The following is a 15,312-nucleotide window of genomic DNA, read 5'->3' as shown; positions in this document are numbered from 1 at the left end:
CTGCATTCTTTCCTCAGTGATCATTTCTAAGTAAAGGACCGATGAAAGGCATGTTTTGCTGCCTCCAAAATTAAATAAGGGAAGCTGCTAGTGCCATGCTGAAAATACAAGTCAGGGAAATCCTAACCCACCAGGGAATGAGCTGTAGATAGAGAAATTAGAAAGGCTGGTCTAAGCACTGAGTTTGGGGACTCCAGCTGCCAGCTTAATTACATCGGAAAACAAAGCGATAACAAGAGAAAGCATTACAAAGCCTGCAAAAAGCAACATATCCTAAAACCTCTGCTCCAGCCCAGGCTCCAAGTTCCAGATAAGAATGAAAATCGCTACCCCTTGGCAGGCTGGAGGAGGAATACCAAAATAAAACATTAAGTTGTAGATGCCCTTACCTGACCCATCCCATGTATTTCTCCAGCGCTGTGCTGCTCTGGCATCCCATATCACAAGCAAGGCCAACCTAGTCCCCAAAACTTGCATTTGGAATCAGAGTCATCCCTTGGCACTAGCTTAACAAAACTGGAAATCATGCTGGGGTTTCCTGACGCCTCTTCTTCCAAAGAGCCAGCTGCCTGTACCTGGATGAGAGACTCCTAGTTCTAAGCCAGCCCGGCGATTCCCACGTGTCTCTGCAGTCACATACAGAAAGTCTTCTCCCGCCACCGCTCCATCCCCTTTACCTGTGGACGAGCCCTCTCGACCTCCTGCACCACCACAAACTGAACACAACACACCTTTGCTCTTCGCGTTAGCTGATCCACAATAACCGCTACCTACATTCAAAGCAAGGTGGTCGCCCTTGTTGCGGGCGAGCGAGCCAATCCTTTACTTTAACAATCCTTGCAGGATCGCCTTGTACAATAAGGTAGTTTTTCAAGAGTTGCGGGGTAAACTAACCTGGGCTAAAATCGCGGAGCGAACACGCACCGTAAAGAAAGACAAACGCGATTTGACGGCGGCATAAGCTTCCGTGGGCTGTAAGGCACGGAGTGGGTTGGGTGCTAGTCCACGAAAGCATGCGCCACGTTTGTTTTTTTTAAAAGAAAGGGCGAATAAATAAATCTGTTCCGTCTTTAAGGCGCTGCCTGCATAGCCTGCATTATTAGGCTGCCTCCAGAGCGGAAAAGTGCATTTCCATTTGCCTCCTCGGTGCCCAGGAATAACCGACCCAGAGCATCACGTCTCTCGCCCACCCCGCTCGCGCTGCATCCTCTCGCTTAATAATAGAGAGAATTGGGGGAGAGAGGGAGCGAGATTGAAGCCTGCCTGCCGCTTGCGTTGGCCAGAGAAGCGGCGTCCTGGGTGCCCCCTCCCGCCCCGGGCAAGAGGGACTTGCCAGGAGCCCCCGTCACGTCCTGCCTTCCCCTTGCAGCCAGCTACCTTCGGAAACAAGGAGCCGCTCTGGGCACGGCGGCGGCGGCGGCGGCGGGCGTCCGCCTCATCTCAAGGGCTTCCAGCCAGAGTCGCCGGCCGCATCTCCCCTCGGTCCGCAGCTCAGGCTCGCTCGGCGGCGCGCGGCCACGGCGGGAGGACCATCCTCCGGTGTGTCTCTCCTCGGGGCTGAGCTCTGGCTCTCGCCAGCCCACTGCCCCCCCCTTCCCTTCCCCTCCCCTCCCCTCCCCTCGCACGACGACGCACGCGCGACCGCCAAAGGAGGAGACCCACGCGCAGCTCGGGCGGGCGGGCGGGCGGGCGGCGGAGCTGCTCCGACCCTCCCCGCGCGCCTTTTCTTTCTTGCTGCGGCAGCGCCCGCTTCCTTCCCTCAGACGCTTCGGCGCGGGCTGCGAGGTGGGCGAGGGCGAGCGAAGGGGGAAGAAAAGTCCCGCGCTTTTGTCCGCAGCCGAGCCGCCGAAGTATCCTCTCGGCAGTTGCTACTGCTTTCCAGACCAGTCTCTCTGAAACCGGTGCGGACCTATTGGCCGACCGCCTTCCCTGGAGAGCGAGGAGGGGTTTTGTTTTTTGTGTTTTTTTATACCGGCGGAGGTTGAGCTCCCTTCCAGCGGCACAGCCAGCAGCAAGGAAATGGTGCAGGCGGCTGCGGCAGCATCATCATCATCAGGGAGCTCCCCTTGCCGAGCCAAATCTGCAGCAGAAGCAGCTGCCGGCCCCTCCCGCCGCGGCCCATCTCCGGGGTCAGAGCGCAGCCCGCGCTCTGCTCTGCCTAACTGAGGAAAGCGCGGGCGAGGCGGCGGGCGCGCGTGGGGGAGGGTGGGGGGGGCCCCGCCGGGCCTCTCCTCCGCAGCGCGCTTCCTTTCAAGCGAAGGGAATTCGGCGCGAGCAGCCACGCGCGCCACACCGATTCCGCCTGAGGCGATTGGGCGGTGGCATCGGACCCCGGCGCGAGCTTGCTGCTGCCGGCGGTGTTGGTGCTCTCGCCGCGCTCTTTGTCCAACCAGCGGACAACTTTCCAGCTTCCAGATGGCTAGCCTGAGTTTCTCACTCCCTCTCTTAAAGGCGCCGACGCCGCGCTAAAAGATGTCGGGGGTTGTTGAGGCAGGAGAACCTCTGGAGCGGCCGCTGTCCGGAGCGCGCGCAACTTCAGCAGTCGCGGCTGACCGCTGCGGGGCGCTGTGGGGCTCGCTGAGGAGAAGAACGCGAGCTTCTCTCAGTTAGGGATGCCTCCCAAGTCAGGCATCACCCGTATGCCAGGCGTACGTTCTCACATTTCAGCTCCCTAAAATACTTATGAAAGCTTCTCCAAGGATTTCAGGGCTGAGGTTTATAGTACCAGCTTGGTTCAATTGAATGAAGTTTTTTATTATTACTTATACTTGATAGGTACCTTATAAACAAATCAATGAAACATAACATTGAGCTATAAAAATCTCAGCATAACAACCCAAACACACCATCAATATCATGCCACTCACAGGAGCTTTTTGAAAACAACCCCCCCCAGCTCAGCTAAAACCACCAGCCATGCCACAGGGACTAAAATGAGGAGATTTAAAAATGGGGGGGAGGGGAGTCAGGCTGAAGTTAAAAAGACAACAACATGAACACCATGTGTGCTTCCTTTGGGAAAGCATTCTGTTGGGGGGGGTGTGCACCACCAAAAAGGCCCTCTCTGTCCTGACTACCCTCCAAAGTATGGACAGAGGTGGCACTCAGATAGGGGCTGAAGTAGATACAGGTAGGAAGTACATACAGAAGGAAGTCTTCCCTCAGGTATGGACAGCCCAAGCCATGTATACTTTATAGGTCATAACCAGGATTTTGAAGTGGGTCCAGAAACTAATTGGAAACCAATGAAGGTGAAAATAGACTGGATCTACTGAATAGGTACCAATAGGTCTAAATTATTTCCCAGCCAGAATTGACTAATCTTCACTAATTCTCTCAAAGTGGCCTTGCGGCCCCAGAGTTTGCATTACTGTATTTGAAACTGACAGACCCAACCTTTCTCACCATTTGAAGGGAATTTACTGAGTATGTGAGAATGCATCTTTTCGTGTTCTTGGTTCAACCCTACAAGGGTACACAGTACACCTAGGGAGCAGGTCCCTTTCTCCCTGGAATATCCTCATGGTGACTGTGTGAAGCCCACCATGTTGACTGTTGCACTCGGGGCCTCACACCTGACACAGTGAAAAAGAAAACATGTTTGCAGATTGTATATCTCATAAAGGGACATTCAGTAAACGAGCCCTATATCTTATTTAACTTTCCTCAAAGTGCCATCTGATGCATATTTTCTCAGCAGAACCATTGAACTTAGTAGGACTTACCTGCAAATAATTGTGAATAGGATGTAAGCCTCATTCATACATTCCATTGTAGAAGGTCAGGTTAAGCTGACATGGTGTTGCTAGATTAATACAGTGAAGCTGTAAAATACATGTTGATTGCTATTGCTGTCAGGTTAGGAAATACCAGGCCCCTAAGTCTTCCCTGTGTGTTAAAATTCTATCTGGTTAAAGTCACAAAAATGTGGTTTGTGACTTTTGTAGCTGTGAATGAAAATTGCACCAAAGGCCCAGTTCCATAGGTGGTACAATGGAACAATAGCCCACCCAGAAAACTGTCTTCCCCACCTTTTGTTCCTGTCTTGCTGGCAGAGTGCAATGCCTTACTATTCAAGCTGTTTGCTTTGGCTGCTGGCTGGAGCTCAGGACTTTGGCAGCATGTATTAAATGGTTTTATGAGCAAGCAGTTCACCCCCTTTGCCAATGCGTTCATGTATACTTTCATACATTCTGCCTTAGTTCCAGCCAATCACTATGGCTTGCTTCAGCTTTCTCTGAGATGCAGGCAGAATGCACTAATAAGGAGAATCTCAGCAAAGGGACCAGAACACTTTGGCATAAACATCTTGCCTGAACCTAACTGAAGGATGGGAGCGAAAGACACATGGATAAGTCTGAGGCAACCAGTTTGAGGCATTACATGGGAGGTCCTTGACTGCATCTGCCTTTCTACCTCTTCTCCTTCTAAGGGGTGCACTGGAGCCACGGCACAGGGGAAGCAGTGATCCCTGTATACTTTCCCCTACATTGCTCTTGGGGCTTCCCATGAGATGGGATGAAAGGGTTAACCTCTTTTCTCCTACATTATAGTCCCAAACCAATTTTTGGGCATCCTGTGTGCATTTCTTTTCTTTCAGGAAAATAAAAATACATTGTTGTTGTTGTTTAGTCGTTTAGTCGTGTCCGACTCTTCGTGACCCCATGGACCAGAGAACGCCAGGCACTCCTGTCCTCCACTGCCCCCCGCAGCTTGGTCAGACTCATGCTGGTAACCTCGAAAACACTATCCAACCATCTCGTCCTCTGTCGCCCCCTTCTCCTTGTGCCCTCCATCTTTCCCAACATCAGGGTCTTCTCCAGGGAGTCTTCTCTTCTCATGAGGTGGCCAAAGTACTGGAGCCTCAGCTTCACAATCTGTCCTTCCAGTGAGCACTCAGGGCTGATTTCCTTCAGAATGGAGAGGTTTGATCTTCTTGCAGTCCATGGGACTCTCAAGAGTCTCCTCCAGCACCATAATTCAAAAGCATCAATTCTTCGGCGATCAGCCTTCTTTATGGTCCAGCTCTCACTTCCATACATCACTACTGGGAAAACCATAGCTTTAACTATACGGACCTTTGCTGGCAAGGTGATGTCTCTACTTCTCAAGATGCTGTCTAGGCCTGTCATTGCCCTTCTCCCAAGAAGCAGGCGTCTTTTAATTTCGTGGCTGCTGTCACCATCTGCAGTGATCATGGAGCCCAAGAAAGTAAAATCTCTCACTGCCTCCATTTCTTCCCCTTCTATTTGCCAGGAGGTGATGGGACCAGTAGCCATGATCTTCGTTTTTTTGATGTTGAGCTTCAGACCATATTTTGCACTCTCCTCTTTCACCCTCAATAAAAGGTTCTTTAATTCCTCCTCACTTTCTGCCATCAAGGTTGTGTCATCTGCATATCTGAGGTTGTTGATATTTCTTCCGGCAATCTTAATTCCGGCTAGGGATTCATCCAGCCCAGCCTTTCGCATGATGAATTCTGCATATAAGTTAAATAAGCAGGGAGACAAAATGCAGCCTTGTCGTACTCCTTTCCCAATTTTGAACCAGTCAGTTGTTCCATATCCAGTTCTAACTGTAGCTTCTTGTCCCACATAGAGATTTCTCAGGAGACAGATGAGGTGATCAGGCACTCCCATTTCTTTAAGAACTTGCCATAGTTTGCCATGGTCGACACAGTCAAAGGCTTTTGCATAGTCAATGAAGCAGAAGTAAATGTCTTTCTGGAACTCTCTAGCTTTCTCCATAATCCAGCGCATGTTTGCAATTTGGTCTCTGGTTCCTCTGCCTCTTCTAAATCCAGCTTGCACTTCTGGGAGTTCTCGGTCCACATACTGCTTGAGCCTTCCTTGTAGAATTTTAAGTATAACCTTGCTAGCGTGAGAAATTAGTGCAATTGTGCGATAGTTGGAGCATTCTTTGGCACTGCCCTTCTTTGGGATTGGGATGTAGACTGATCTTCTCCAATCTTCTGGCCACTGCTGAGTTTTCCAAACTTGCTGGCATATTGAGTGTAGCACCTTAACAGCATCATCTTTTAAAATTTTAAATAGTTCAGCTGGAATACCATCACTTCCACTGGCCTTGTTATTTGCAGTGCTTTCTAAGGCCCATTTGACTTCACTCTCCAGGATGTCTGGCTCAAGGTCAGCAACCACACTACCTGGGGTATATGAGACATCCGTTTCTTTCTGGTATAATTCCTCTGTGTATTCTTGCCACCTCTTCTTGATGTCTTCTGCTTCTGTTAGGTCCTTTCCACTTTTGTCCTTTATTATGGAAATCTTTGTACGAAATGTTCCTTTCATATCTCCAATTTTCTTGAACAGATCTCTGGTTCTTCCCATTCTATTGCTTTCCTCTATTTCTTTGCATTGCTTGTTTAAGAAGGTCTTCTTGTCTCTCCTTGCTATTCTTTGGAAATCTGCATTCAATTTCCTGTATGTTTCACGATCTCCCTTGCATTTTGCTTGCCTTCTCTCCCCCGCTATTTGTAAGGCCTCATTGGACAGCCACTTTGCTTTCTTGCATTTCCTTTTCATTGGGATGGTTTTCGTTGCTGCCTCCTGTATAATGTTACGAGCCTCCATCCATAGTTCTTCAGGCACTCTGTCCACCAAATCTAAATCCTTAAACCTGTTCCTCACTTCCACTGTGTATTCATAAGGGATTTGACTTAGATTGTATCTTACCGGCCCAGTGGTTTTTCCTACTTTCTTCAGTTTAAGCTTGAATTTTGCTATAAGAAGCTGATGATCTGAGCCACAGTCAGCTCCAGGTCTTGTTTTTGCTGACTGTATAGAGCTTCCCCATCTTTGGCTGCAGAGAATATAATCAATCTGATTTCGATGCTGCCCATCTGGTGATGTCCATGTGTAGAGTCGTCTCTTGTGTTGTTGGAAAAGCGTGTTTGTGATGACCAGCTTGTTCTCTTGACAGAACTCTATTAGCCTTTGCCCTGCTTCGTTTTGATCTCCAAGGCCAAACTTGCCAGTTGTTCCTTTTATCTCTTGACTCCCTACTTTAGCATTCCAATCCCCTATAATGAGAAGAACATCCTTCTTTGGTGTCACTTCTATAAGGTGTTGTAAGTCTTCATAGAATTGGTCAATTTCAGTTTCTTCAGCACCAGTAGTTGGTGCATAAACTTGGATTACTGTGATGTTAAAAGGTCTGCCTTGGATTCGTATCGAGATCATTCTATCCTTTTTGAGATTGCATCCCAGTACAGCTTTTGCCACTCTTTTGTTGACTATGAGGGCCACTCCATTTCTTTTACGGGTTTCTTGCCCACAGTAGTAGATATGATGGTCATCCGAACTGAATTCACCCATTCCCGTCCATTTTAGTTCACTGATGCCCAGGATGTCAATATTTATTCTTGCCATCTCATTTTTGACCACCTCCAACTTACCCATGTTCATGGTTCTTACATTCCAGGTTCCTATGCAATATTTTTCTTTACAGCATTGGACTTTCCTTTCGCTTCCAGGCATATCCGCAACTGAGCGTCCTTTCGGCTTTGGCCCAGCCGCTTCATCAGCTCTGGATCTACTTGTACTTGCCCTCCGCTCTTCCCCAGTAGCATGTTGGACGCCTTCCGACCTGAGGGGCTCATCTTCCAGCGTCATAACTTTTATATGCCTGTTGTCTTTGTCCATGGAGTTTTCTTGGCAGGGATACTGGAGTGGCTTGCCAGTTCCTCCTCCAGGTGGATCACGTTTGGTCAAAACTCTCCACTATGACCTGTTCATCTTGGGTGCCCTGCTCGGCATAGTTCATAGCTTCTCTGAGTTCTTCAAGCCCCTTCGCCACGGCAAGGCAGTGATCCATGAAGGGGAAAAATACATTGGGAGATCCAATTACAGTTCTTCCTCATAATGTGTAGTTTGTCCCTAAATAAAAACATTAATAGAATCTTAATTAGAATTTTAAATTAAGCCTGCAATCTTAAACATACTTAGGTGGACATAAATCTTGCTGGAATCAGTATTACTTGCTTCTAAGTATATACAGTTAATTATCGGCACATTAATGTGAAACATAACAGTGCTTCTGTTTGGAAAGGATTAGTATGGGAGACAGAACTTTCCCCCACAGACTCTGCTTCACCACTTCCTGGCCTCTCACTAAGTTTTTTCCTGGTCTTGCAACACTATCATATGTGGCCAACCACTGAGCAGTTTCCTATTGATAGCCCACAACCCTTGCTTCCAATTACTGGAAATTTTCGCTGGGGCTAGTTTGCACAGCACACCAGCAACATATCACCTTCTTGTTCAAAAAGGTCACAAGTGTTCTTGCTTAGTTATAGGTCAGTTGCAATATGGCAATAGCCTGGATTGGCTGTGGTCATCACTGAGCCCCTATTTGACCAGCACTCAAATATGTCAGATTGCTGTTGAGTCAGTTTGACCCAGTAGTAGCACTGTAAGAAACTATCTTCAGGAGGGAAAATGCACCCTGGGGCTGTATAGGTTCCTAATATTTTTGCCATGGAACCCCAAAACCTGGGGAAACATGGGAGCATAGATCTCTCATGGGTACAAAAGCTAGCATCTGGGTAGTGCTGAAAAATCAAAGCAAGCAGTTCCAAGGGAGAGGAGAGGATGGAGCTGCTGTAGGCTGCTAATCACAAATTTGTATGATGAACTGCTAGGGACTAGACGGAAATATGGAACAGAAGGACATCATTCCTCCACTCCAGTGACTTCCCTAATGCCAATTTACTGAGGGTTTTTGTTGTTGTTGTTGCCTGAAAAAGCCTTACTCAAATTCCTGTTTTGTCATCGTTTTGCACTGATTGGGTGTGCTAGAAATAATACTGCCTGCCATAAGCACACTGGATCTGTGATGTGATGTGCTTAGAAACTTCCCTGCAGCTACAGGAAGGAAAGTCTTCCATGTGTAATTTATACTGAAGCAGTAATTAAAAACTATACTGGAGGAAACCACCTTAGACAAGGATCTAAGCCGAATAAGAGAGTCAAGGCTTTAAATCGAAGTTCAGTTATGTGAAGTCTTCAAACAGTTGGGGGGGGGGAGAGAGTTTGGTGAATTTCAAGGTGACCCAAGTTAGTTATCTAAAAATAGGAAAGATGTTTTCAGCATCTCCAAACATTTGTGTGTTTCCCCCTCTGTCCAAATGTATTTGAATACGGGTCTTATGCCTTCTGCTGTATTCTACACCCACTTCTGGCAGTTAACAGTAAGAGCCCATTTATTATTCTGGATACTGTAATGGCAACATTCATTTTTATGGGTCCCATCTTGCTTAGTGTGTGTTTAATGTGAAGTCCAAAGGGTTATAAAGAATTACAGTAATTATTATTTAACACTGTGTTTAGAAATACTCTCGCTCCCAGAGGAATGTGCTGCTTAATAGTCAGATTTGACAGTGATCAGGCAGGCTCACGTATGACCAGGCATAGGTAGCACCCCACAACATGACCAAGATGCTGTGACCTGGGCTTAAAACCTCAAATTACAAATCCATTATCACTGCCAACCAATTTGGGTTCGGTTGAGTTTGAACCCTGGAGTCTTGTCTCAAATGTTCCCGAGTCTCTAACCAAACAATGCACACAAAAATGTACCGTATTTTTCGCTTTATAAGACACACCAGACCACAAGACGCACCTAGTTTTTGGAGGAGGAAAACAAGAAAAAAAATATTCTGAATCTCAGAAGCAAGCAATCCCTCTTGCTGTTCTGACTTCTGTGATAGCTGGGCAGTCTACATTCGCTCTATAAGACGCACACACATTGCCCCTTGCTTTTTAGAAGGGAAAAAGTGAGTCTTATAGAGCAAAGAATACGGTATGTGTTAGTGAAAAGTCTACACAAAATTGCAGATATTCATGAGACTAATGTATGGAAATGCATTTTATTAGGGGATAGTCATTTTCAAAAATGCAAATACTATATAAGCTTCCATACAAAAATATGTATATTAGGAGAAATGTGCATGAAAATGTAAGGTTGGTGATGGGTAGTGGTGGCTGAAGCAGGCCCTGATGTTGTATTGATTATTTCCTCTCAAACTGTGCCTTGGGAAGGTTAAATGTGAGGCATCTTAGACAAGTTCCTCCAACTCAAGGTCAGTATTTGAGAGGCTTCTGGGGGCATCCAAGGACTGGACTGTGATACATGCATCCTGAGAAGTCTAGGAAAAGAAGAAAATATTGCTTATGGTTCTAACAAGTACTAACATACAATTCAGGTTCTAAAAAATCAGTGAAAATAGCTTTCTAAAATCACGACACACACCCAGAAAATCATAAAACTTCAGGCTAAGGCGCAAGCTCAGCATGTACCACTGTGCACCTGGGAATATTCTTCTAATACATGCTTCTTATCCTGATGGAGAAATCACTTATCAAACATGCCTTTGGCCTGAGGGTAAAAATTGTTTATTCTGGGACTCAGCTAACCTTGGTTAGTTCAACCTTTGGAAGAAAAAAAGTAATAGGCTAGGTTTATTTTCTCACTGGCATTTTGCAGAAGCTGATCAGGAACATAGATTCTTTACAAATGTAGAACGTTGTATCACTTCAACAGAAGAAGCAGTGGTATATTTTGAGTGACTCCCGTGACTTTCCCCATTTCGACTGATCAGTTCATATTATTTGTACGGCACATTTCCAAAGTTAAGACCATGCTCAAGGTGGCTTAAAAAAAGTTACATGACTACAAACATAACAAAAGTAGTCATAAACAATAAATCAAACATAAAAAACACATAACCAAATCGAACAATTTCTACATAAATCGTAAGATACAAAATAAAGACACAAAAAAATTAACAGCAACAACTCCAGCCCAGCAAAACAATACCCCAGCCCAACCCCAGCAGCCTCAGGTTTTGTAGCTGGAGTCAGTCCAGGCCCTGCCCTCCAAGGCCAGGTGGGAAAAGGCCTGCAAGCGAGAGCAGGTCTTCCAGGACTCACCACCAAGATGATATCCATGAGGTCTATGATTAGGCTGTATCAGTTCCTTTAAAAATCAGAGAGTTCCTTTGCACATATGCATTGATAATAGACCTGACAGTTTGGGGGCATAATAGTGTCCAGGGGCTTGCAGCTTAGAGTGCCTGTTCCAGGACACATTCACAGAGCACAAGCACATGAGATACCATCTTGCACTCCACCGCTAGTGATACAGGAGAGGGATTTATAGGGTGACATATTTTTTGACAGCATTGAATTTGTCTGTCCAAAATGTTCTGCCAGCTAAGAACATAATAAGAGCCTTCCTGGATCAGACCAAATGCCTATTATTCAAACATTTTGTATCCCATAGCAGCCAACTAGACACCTGTTGTTCTCTAGCGACTGGAATTCAGAGGCCTCTCATCCTCTCTGCAGCCATCATGTCTAGTAGCCATTACTAGCTTTATCATCTAGGGATTAATCTAATGTCATTAAAATTGGTGGCCATCCCCTATTCTATGCTAGTGAATTCCAAAACTATGTGCTGTTACTCTTATCAATATAGAATCTACAGTTCTGCTACATTGAATGGCCCATCAAATTATGCATCAAATTGTGTGTCTGTTCACTTTCTCCACTTGATGCATATTTTTAGGTCTATATCATGTTCCTCCTTACTCACCTTTTTCTCTAAACTAAAAAGCCCCAATCTTCACCCCCAAAACTTTTGTGGGGGGTTTTTTTGTAAACATGCCAAGCTCTTTGTGTGGTATCCCCCACATTCGCCAATACCCAGCATGATAAATGAGGGAGATATTTAATATAACCCTTCCCCTGTCCACCAGTTCTCTGGTTATGTATCCTCTCCCCCTAGGTGCCCCAACCCTATATTTCTCCCTACCCAGCTCTGGTAGTAGTAAGCCTGACTGGGGTGGGGTAGAGTATAGGAGAAGGATCAGTCAGCAATGGAAGGATGAATCAGCCACATCCGCTACTAGGGATGGGGGATAAATTTGTTTGTTTTTTTAAAAGAATAATATTTATTGCTTTTTAAAAAGGAAAAAGAAAGAAAAGAGAAAAACAAAAGAAAAGAACAAGAACAAGAACAAGAAAAACAATACAATACATTATACAAAACACAACCTCAACACCTCACCCAACATAATAAACTAAACAAAACAAAACAAAAATAATTTAAAAACATACATCATTCCTTTTCCATATTCTAACTTTCATTCCCTTATATCATCGACCTCCTCTCACCTACCTCTTTGTATTCCACTTCCATTAATTGTTTTAGCAATTCCTTTCCATCTTTCTCCATTTTCTATCATATAAATGTCTTAACATATTTTTAATCTTATTTCCATTAAAATTGGTATACTTATTTAAACTTAACTCCTTATAGCATTTCTACTAAGGCCATAAAAATTCATTCCAACATTTTCCTGTCACTCATTAATTTTACAATATTTCTATATATAGACTTTAAATCTTCCAATCTTCTTCCACCATCTCCTCTCCCCAGTCTCGGGCTCTGACAGACACTTCCATCCACTCCATACAGTTCATCAACCTGGAGATCTTATGTCCGAGGCTCTTAACTCTTTTCCACATCCCTTCTGCAGTTCTTCTTCATATTCTTTGATGCTAAAGAGCAGATCTCGAGGAAACTCCAATCCAACGACATCTCCACTCCCTCTCGACAGGTCAGCCAAATTTCCACAATTAAAGCTAGGATCCATAAAGTATTTCAGGGCATATTTCAAAATTCCTCCAACTCCAAAGGCCCCCCGAGCTCCAATCTCCTCCTGACCCAAGTCCATATTCCAAAAGTCAGTTAATCCCTGCATAGAGGGATCTTTCCAACTTTCCTTTTCCAGTCCAGGCCAGGCTCTGATCTTCAGAGTCTGACTTTTTCTAGTTTCAATCATAAAGGGCCTCAACTTATAGACTTCAATTTGCCTCTGTAAGACTAAGGCTCCCCCTTATATTGCTTTAGGTTCGACAACAGCAACTTTCTCCTTCTCCTTTTCAGCAATTTGTCCTGCTAAAATAGATTCCTGTGTCAAATCCTGAGTAATTTCTGTACTGGTGCTCACTTTTGGTCCCAAAATGTCAGTTTTAGTAATCATAGCATCCTATTTTTTATGAAGCTGTTCCAGCAAATAATTTATCTTGCAAAATGCAGTTACTAAGGCTTCTCCTGTCGACATTCTCGAATGTCCAAAGTCAATCTCTAGTTCCCACACTTCTTATCAAGCAGCTGGAGATTTCCCAGCTCCACTCTTGTAACAGTTTCAAAAACTCCCTCTAGAGGGAAACAGTCTCCACTTGTATCAATCCTTTCAGAGAAAGTTAAAAAGTAAATTTGGTTTCAATTTTCAGTTACTTTTCCTCCCTTTTGAACGCAGAAGCAGACAATGGAAACAATATATTTCTCTTATTCAACCGACTGTCAACATCCGTTCTCTTCGCTGTCAATGAACTCTCCCAAAATGTCAATCACTGTCAGTCCGTTCCCAGGTTCAGAGCAGTGGGAATTTAATTCTAATCACTCTCTCCTGCAGGATACACAGTCCAAAATTTCCCCCCTCTTCTCCTGCTTCCAAGGGGGGTCTAATAATTTCAATCGATGGAAGTTTAATCCTTTACATAAGGCTTTCCAAGATCTTAACTTGTAAGCTCTTTGCTTCAGTCTATTTACAAAAGGGGAAGGCGGACTTCCTGTTTTGAACCTTCCCCGTTCAGTGTCAAATTAAGGTATTTAAAGATCCAATTTTCCGTACTACTCACGGGTTGTTGTTTAAAGTCCAATTGTCCACAGGAAAAAGTCAGCGCTCTCCAGCAGCAGCAATGCGGCTTCACTCCGTGAAAGAAGCGGTCGATTCAAAGCACCGCGCCGCTCACCCCACGTCGCTCCGGATCCCCAGAACAGGGTTTCCCCGCGAGTAGGGGAGGCGCAAAGGGTGCCAGCCGAATCCCAAGTTCACAGGCGTCTTCCGCCTGTGATTTCAATGGGTCTCCGCCTTCGCCGTGGCGGTTCAGACCCTACTTTTCACGGAGCAAGTTCCACCCGTTCGGAGGAGCTCCGCCATTGCCGGAGGTGCTAACCCGGAAGTCTCGGGATGGGGGATAAATTTGATTCAGTTCACATTTAAAGCGAACCTACCAAATGTGCACTTTTTGAAGCATTATTTGAACTAAAGCAGATACCTTTTGAAATTCACACTTCTTCCAATTTTGCAATTCAAGCAAAGTGTAGAAAATGCACATAGTAGGGTAAAGTGTGCACTAAAATACATATATTAGTGAAAATAACATACAAATAGGTATTGCATTGTTGAATGGTTTCTTTAAATGTAAAGGTTCATCATTGTTCCACCCAATGTGTATGTCTTTAAGGGGCCAGAGCAAGGGCCAGAGCAAAATAACGAGATCCAGCTTTACACCTGTGAAACATAGCAGGTGCTGCTGAGTTGCATTGATTAAGCTGTGTCAACAACTGGGTGTAGTATATAAGGAGCAGCACCTAGCTCTCCCATTACCCTGGGGGATGGGTTGGTGGTTGGGTCATGTTTGTTTGTTAATGTATTTAGTGTAAAAGGAGTTTTGGTTTTTGTTATTAAAACCTTGTTTAAGTTATTTTTGAGTCCCTTTTTAATGCATGGTCTCCCCAGCAAGCTCTCTGCAGCGCTACCATGCTGCAAATAGCCAACATGCATTACAGGAAATTATCTACAAAACCATGTATATTTGTCAAAACAGCATACAAAAATGTGTTTGGTGGGGTTCTCCTGAATTTTCATGAGGTTTTTTTAATTAAAAAACCAGATTGCTGTGGAAATGTGGAAATTTAAGATTGAGAAACAGAGAAATAGAGAGAACTGGAATTGAAGGACTTATTCATCCCTATCACCCACCCACCAATTCTCCTCTGCCAGAGTCCTTGCCCTGCCCATATTACCAAGCTTGCCAGGATAGTACATTGCTCTTACCAGCTGTTAATCCAATTCTTGTCCATGGCTTCTTGCCTGTATGGACTTTTCCATTCTTACAGTCCATGGCAACCTCCCGTTGCAAACTGGGTTTTCTAAGGCTGCCTGTTGCTGTAATTTTGAGATCCCTCATGGGAGCCACCAAACAGAAGCAGGTTCGACGGTACTGGCGGGAGAGAAAGGAGCTCTTTATTGCGATATAAACTCGCCCAAAAATCTTGGGGCCATTCCAAGCCAAGCAGCAAGACGGCACAGTCAGCATTTGTTTGGGGGTAGGAGGGAATCGGGAACAGGCAGTATGGCATACAAATGAATGCCACAGAAGGCAGCTGGCTCTTGAGCTAAGTGTGTCACTATTGCTTTTGACACTAGAGACTAGCAGC

The 15,312-nt window shown here is 45.2% G+C and overlaps 1 protein-coding gene across 5 annotated transcripts in view; it reads right to left on the bottom strand.

The window, feature by feature from the left end:
- CHST1 (carbohydrate sulfotransferase 1) overlaps positions 1-15,078 on the bottom strand; it is a 38,323-nt gene extending 23,245 nt beyond the window's left edge. The window contains exon 1 of one of the 5 annotated variants that reach the window (XM_079952010.1): positions 14,930-15,078. The gene's annotated coding sequence lies outside the window, so the exon portion shown is untranslated. Of the gene's footprint in view, positions 1-389; positions 788-894; positions 1,307-1,377; positions 2,170-14,929 lie in introns of those variants that run through there. The other 4 variants (XM_079952007.1, XM_079952006.1, XM_079952012.1 and 1 more) reach the window with 4 other exon arrangements.
- Positions 15,079-15,312: the final 234 nt, after the last annotated feature.

The sequence above is a fragment of the Podarcis cretensis genome (genome assembly GCF_951804945.1).
Source record: "Podarcis cretensis genome assembly, chromosome: 1".
Classification (NCBI taxonomy): domain Eukaryota; kingdom Metazoa; phylum Chordata; class Lepidosauria; order Squamata; family Lacertidae; genus Podarcis; species Podarcis cretensis.
This window is presented reverse-complemented; position numbering and strand designations above follow the sequence as displayed.